General features: G+C 37.1%; 1 pseudogene; it reads left to right on the top strand.

Annotated features, from left to right (window-relative positions):
* Nucleotides 1-789: 789 nt before the first annotated feature.
* LOC142167629 (U6 spliceosomal RNA) lies at nt 790-886 on the top strand (annotated as a pseudogene).
* Nucleotides 887-6,886: the final 6,000 nt, after the last annotated feature.

Genomic DNA, 6,886 nt, shown 5'->3' with positions numbered 1-6,886 from the left:
TAGTTGGCGAATATAATATATATAAAATTCATGTGCAATATATATATATATATATATAACTATATATAACCAATGAGTATTTATATATATCAGCTACGAAGTTTGGTGGACTAGTTGGGTAAAGATCCTGTAAAATATTGCGGTTGTCGATGGATGAAATTCAAAAATAGCCAGATTTACAAGCGGTAATTAAAAATAGCCACAGTTTCAAAAGTAATCGAAATTTAGCTACTTTTTATGTAAAGATAAATATGAACGAAAATACTGTTCAAAATTCGAAAAATATTCCAGCATAATATACTGGAGTTCGAATTTTTTACATGTGAACTTTCATCATAATATACTGGAGTTCCCGCATAATATACTAGTCCAGTATAATATGCTGTAAGTTCATACACATGTGCTCCAATCTCCAGTATATTATGCTGGCACTTTTCGTGTGCTGGATTTCCAGCATAATATACTGGAAGTTCATACACAGGTGTACCAATCTCTAGTATATTATGCTGGAACTTTCCGTGTTGCAGCAAAATAGTAGCTATTTTTTAATGACTTTATAAATACTGACTATTTTTTAATTATCAATCCGAAAACTGACTAGCCCGCGCTATTTTTACTTTGTCGTCGACTGGCTTAATGTTTTTCAGCCCATCTTGTAAGAAAACACTCAACTAAACAAGCAAAGGAACAGGCTTTCTGATTCCAACGAAAAGCCTCCATACAGCTAGTCCCACACCGACGAGAACATAAAGCTCTCTTCCGTTTATATGGCAAAATCTCAATAGTATCGTTTTTACCTTCTCGAACATCCGATAAAATTGGAGCGATACACAAAAGATTGTCATGGCCGATGACACGCACAAATCAAGAAATGGTCTAAATGTTTTTTCTCCATTCTTAGATTTGTTTGTTCGGACCTTCAATCTGAGGTCAGTTTCTTTCTTTCTGCGTTTTCTTTATTGTCCCTCTTTGTTTCTGTAAATGTTCAAATAACACCTTTTGGGTACTTCTTACTCGTTTAGTATCATCTGAATAATTGGTCCGTTTAGAGAATTATAACCTCAGGTGTCCTTGCTATTGATTATTGAATGTTTTCTATGTCAGTAAAGCAGCTATTTCATGTTTTCCTCACAGTAAAACAACTATTCGGATAGCTGCTACGAATAAATCATATAGAAATTGATCGTCATTTTATTAGATAAAATGTGCAAGAAAAGATCACCCAAACTGAGTGGGCGTTTGGACTTAAGAATTGTAAAATTTCGGAAAAAGTGATTTTTTTTTTCAAAGTGAAAATGGTATTTTAGAATTAGAGTTGTGTTTCGACGTGAATATAATTTTGGACTTTTTTTGAATTTTTTGCGAGTGATCTGACTAAAAATTTTGAAAAAGAACTTTTTTGAAAATTTTCAAATTTTCTGAAATTCATGTTCAAGCGAAAATCTAAAATTTCATGGTCAAACACAGATTTCAAGAAAAAAATGAAAAATTTTTCGAAAAAAAGGAATCTTTTTTATGGCCAAACGGGCCCTGAGTATATTTATAGCAATTGTTGAAAGTTAATGTAGAAGCTAATCAATGAAGTGTATAATTTACCATGATACATATATTCATTGATGCATATTTTTAATGGAATTGAGAAAATAATTTGAAATGAGTAATTAATACTGTGGATATAACATGAAAAAAAGAAATTATCTTCTTTTGATATGCTAAAAGTGACAAGTAAAATTGAAAATCTATTTTTAGAATAGCGGACAAGTAAAAGTGAACGGAGGGAATTTTAGGCTTTTATCTATCCTAAGATTCAAAGTCGTGACGTGCGCTCTCACACATCACAGGCTACGCTCGTATTACGAGTCCGGAACTAAAGTGTTGCTTTTTTGGACTCAAAGCACAAAAATAAATAAAAAAAACCATCCGATGACCAATTTATATATAACGCATGAGTTGAATGCGCTATACTTTAACGACATGTTTGTCCGTTAAGGTATATTGCATGCTAACACATGCGCTATATTTAAACTTTACTGACCCACCAATAATTGATTTGAACTTTACTGACCCGCCAATAATTGAGGCTATATCGCATGCATAATACGCACTATATATATAGCGCATATCATGCATGCGCTATACTCACAATTATTGTACTCCCGAATTGGTTTTTTGCTTATTTAAGGAGTTTCATTATTTCGTTAAAAATCCATTCAGGGTCCTCCACGTCTTCCGAAATATTTGTTTGCTTAACTTATTTTTGAATTTTGTCATAATGTCCGAAAAACGACAAATTAGGGTTGCATTATATTGGGGAGGGAGGGGGAGTTGTCGTGGAGAATAACTCAGTACACTATAGTTGTTCTCCACATTGTATTATTAAGCTGCCACTTACAATGGAGTACGATAGATTGGTTTCGTTGTTATGTAAAAAATGAGTATGAGAAAATATTCGGTTAATATTAAAGTAACCCGAATATATTCGTATTCTGTTACTCCGCAATTGGTTGCTTGTTATGCTGAGTTTAACATCAAAAACGACAAAATTTTGACAGATTTTTTGAGGACTCCGGATTAACACCGAAAACTTATTGTGATAAAAATATTGGAAATGTACGTCAAGTCTGAAGACGTTCGCAATATTGAGGTTCCGCAAAATAGGGATAACCCTCAATCATATATTTTTTTAGAGCAGTTTTATCCGAACAGGTTCCGTTTGAAAGACTTTGGCCAGATCTAAACTTATCTCCACGGGCGAATGAGGAGCGATGACATAATTTCTCCCCAAGTTTATATAATCCACAAGTCGAGTGGTAAATTTTAATTTTCCTTTGTATTACTATATTTTTTTTATGTATTATATTGTATTAACACTTATATATTTCGAAGGGGGTACCGGTCAGATATGAATTTTACAAGTTATGAACCAACGGACAATCAGAATATGCCCAGTTTTAGTGTGTTGGATCATGGTGTCCATCCGGGAGTCATCGACAACAGGATAATGTGCATCGTGGGATATCAACAGATTATGATTTGTAAGTTAAGTGATAAAGTTTATATGTAATGTTTGGATGAATTTGAGAAACTCATTATTTTATTGGTTGTGCAGTGAAAACGAGCAACTTGAAGGTCCTGTCCTTACTCAATTGCCCGAAGACGATATATTTAATTAGGATCTGGCAGATGTATAGAGTCAGTAAGATGATAGTGATTATGACAACAATGCTGATGAGTCTGGAGATGACATACCTTTCCCTGATGAGGGTGATGATGATGAGGATGAGAATGATGAACCTGATTTGCCGAGTGAGCATGATGCCACCAATGAGCATGCTCCATATATGCAGACTCCATCTCCCTTTATACCCAGCATGTACGAGTCACATGTGCCCTTTCATTCAAGGGAGATTTCGTACCTTGATCAGTTGCCTAGTATGCCGGATGTGGATGCCCTCACAAGGGATCTTGACGATATTCGGACAACAATGTGGAATGAATCTAGACTAATGGTGCTGTCAAATAATATGCTTTTTGCTTATAAAGCGCGCCTAAGCAGGGCGGTGCAAATGTACATCATAAAAGAGTGTCGTGAGATCGTGGTTCGTGAGTCATCTCCGGAAGTATACAAGGTTATTTGTCGTAGATGGTTTCAAGGTTGTACATGGATGCTGCGTGTGAGAAAGGGCAGCCCGATGTACTAAGCTTCTACTATGCGCGGGGTTCGGGGAAGGGCTGGACTACATGGGTCTATTGTACGCAACCTTACTCTGAATTTCTGCAAGAGGCTATTTTCACGGCTCGAACCCGTGACCTCTTTGTCACATGACAACAACTTTACCAGTTACGTTCTGCGTGCGAGAAAGTTGAAAACAAATATGTGGATTGTGGGGAAATACATTGGCACCCACACTTGTGATATAGACACATTCAGTGGGAATCATTTTAATTTGAATGTTGACTTGATTTCTCTTGTCTTGATTCCACACATTGAATCGTCCATAGGGTACAAGATTAAAGAGTGTATAACATCCGTCCACTAGGTATATGGATGTACCATTACCAAAAGAAAGGCATTTCGTTTGAGATTGTTTATGGTAATTGGGATAAGTCCTTTGCCGCTCTACCCAGGTACATGGCTGTATTGCAACACTTTAACCCCGGGACTGTTGTTAAATGGAAGCCTGAGCGGAGTCCGGGAATACAAGACTTCATATTCAGATATGTGCTTTGGGTATTTAAACCAACCATTGATGGTTTTGTACATTGTCGGCCGGTAATATCCATAGATGACACTCATGTCTATGGAAAGTATGATATTAAGTTGTTGATCGCCGTTGCAGTAGATGCTAATGGAAGCATATTTCTCCTCGCATTTGCTATTTGTGCCAGTGAAAGCTAAGAGACTTGGACATTATTTTTGAACCACTTGAAGGAGCACGTTATCAGGCAACGTTCAGATATTTGTCTAACATCTGATTGGCATGGTGGTATTTTAAGTTCTGTACATAATTTGCGTGCATGGCAGGAATCGTATGCCTACCACCGTTACTGTGTTAGGCACTTGAAAGCTAACTTCCAGAGTGATCATCTGAACAAGAACTTACATGATTTAATGTGGATGGCTGTAACAGATCACCAAAAGTGTAAATTCAGGAGTCGAATGGAATTGATTAGGAAGGAAGACCCAGAAGCCTATCGTTGGTTGATGCGGCATGAGCTTGACAAGTGGACTTTGTATAAGGATGGTGGTAGAAGATGGGGAATTTTGACTACAAACGTGTTAGATCTTTCAACAGGTTGTTAAAGTTTGCACGTGGATTGCCTGTCACTACCATGGTGCGGATGTCATTCAAGCAGATAGCGGAGAGGTTTGTTGAAAGATCTAGAGGTGCATCATCACTGATGAAAATGAGTGTTGAATTTATGACACAACCAATGAAACGATTTGAGAAATATAGGAAGCAAGCACAGTGACATACATTTTTGCAGTATTGCAGCGAGCGAATGTTTTTGAAGTTCGCACTGGTCTGCATCAAAACCGCGGTAATAATACCTATACCATCAATGAATTTAGAAGATTATGTTCGTGTGGGAAATGGTCGATCTATCACTTGCCATGCTCACATGCCATGAAGTGCTTTCAACATGCAGGTTTTGTGGCGACGAGGTACCTTGATAAAGAATATAGTGTTGCTACATACGTAAACACCTATAGTGACCACCTCCAACCAGTGGGTACTGTACATTATTGGACACCGTAACCATTTAAAATGGTATGTAATAAGGATTATGTGCGTCAATGGCAAGTGCAAAAAAGAATGCGGATACGGAACCAAATGGATGTTGGTGATACCGTTTATACACGCAAATATAGCATATGTTCCCAAACAGGACACGACCACTGTAAATATCCTTTAACTGGGTTGGGAAGCGGTAGTAATTCAGCTCCAGGTGGCAGTTCATCCAATGTGCCCAATTATCAAGGATAAACTTAATGTTTTGTTGCAGTATTTTTGTTGTACTAAATGTCTGTAAAGGTTCAGTTTGCAATATTTCTGAAATAAAATTATGTTTCCAATAGGGTTAAATCTAATTGACATTTAGCATTGAAGATTCAATACAATAATTTAAAATATTTCCCAAGAAATAAATAATTTTCATTCGCCATTATCGTCACTGTTTGATACTATTTCATTGTCACTGTATTCATCTTCTTCATCAACATCTTGTACGCATCCGTCCAGACCAAGGATATCGTAATCTAGGCCCCCAGTTGACACACATTTCTCGTATTTCATCGTTATCATCAATAAGACCACTTGCTTGATTTCTACAATAATATGGGACTCCTACGTCCAACGTCTGCGGTAGAAACTTAGGTAGTCCCTCCCATTCGACAACTGTTGGAAAAACATGATAATCAATGTCTTTATGCAATTTTTTATTTTCTAATTAAATCCCAATACTGATCCTCCGTTCCTTGCAGGTAGTTAAGATCATCTTGTGCATGATGAACGGTTATTGCCTTTTTCATCTCTAAAATCTCCTTCATCAAATACCGAATCATTTCTGGTTCATCTTTGTGTGTGTTTGTTTAGAAGGTTGTAGACAGTTCTTGTGGTATAATTAGCCCATGCCAGTGGCATAGTACTTCATAATCACACCTTTTTGAGTAAAGGGGAACCCATTGTAGTTTTTAGCCCGAAATTCGCATACCTTCAGGTTTTGTAGAATGCGCTTCGCACTCAATAATGTGCCATGCCACTTTGAGATCAGTGTATATATTGATGGGCTTATTTTCTAAGGGACGTAGAACACCATATCACTTGTCGTCAACCAAATTAGTATAGCAACCTAGCATATAATTTTTTTTAAGGTAGAGATCGATTGTGTTATGACGTGTTCCATGTATATCTGTTGAACTGCCTTCACCTTTTTGCCTCTTCTTAAACCACTTATTAAATGTTAGTGGCATTTCTGAAATGGATGTTGTAATGGTTCTTGAAATGATTTTTGAACACTGGAATGTTGGTTCAACTTAAGAATAACTAAACTGCACGAACTTGTTTGTTAAACGTAGTGCATCACCAATATGTGTTATGTGTATTGTCATGTCGACTTGAAAAAGCTGTCGACCTGAAAAGCTACACCTGCTTGTACCCTAAAGTTTTATTAGCATGCGAAACGTAACGCATCACCAATATGTGTTATGTATATTGTCATGTCGACCTGAGCATATAATAGTACTACTCGGGCGGCACATAAGCAGCCTCGTATCCTTAGCGCCCATCCTTTCGGGTACATCTCAATGTGTCAGCAGCAAGAGCAGTAACCCGACAGCCAAACCCGTGCACAACTACCGCTCCCTCGCATGTATGTTGTAGCA

Source organism: Nicotiana tabacum, chromosome 12 (genome assembly GCF_000715075.1).
Source record: "Nicotiana tabacum cultivar K326 chromosome 12, ASM71507v2, whole genome shotgun sequence".
Lineage (NCBI taxonomy): Eukaryota > Viridiplantae > Streptophyta > Magnoliopsida > Solanales > Solanaceae > Nicotiana > Nicotiana tabacum.
The sequence above is the reverse complement of the archived record's forward strand: the minus strand, read 5'-3'. Positions and strand labels throughout refer to the sequence as shown.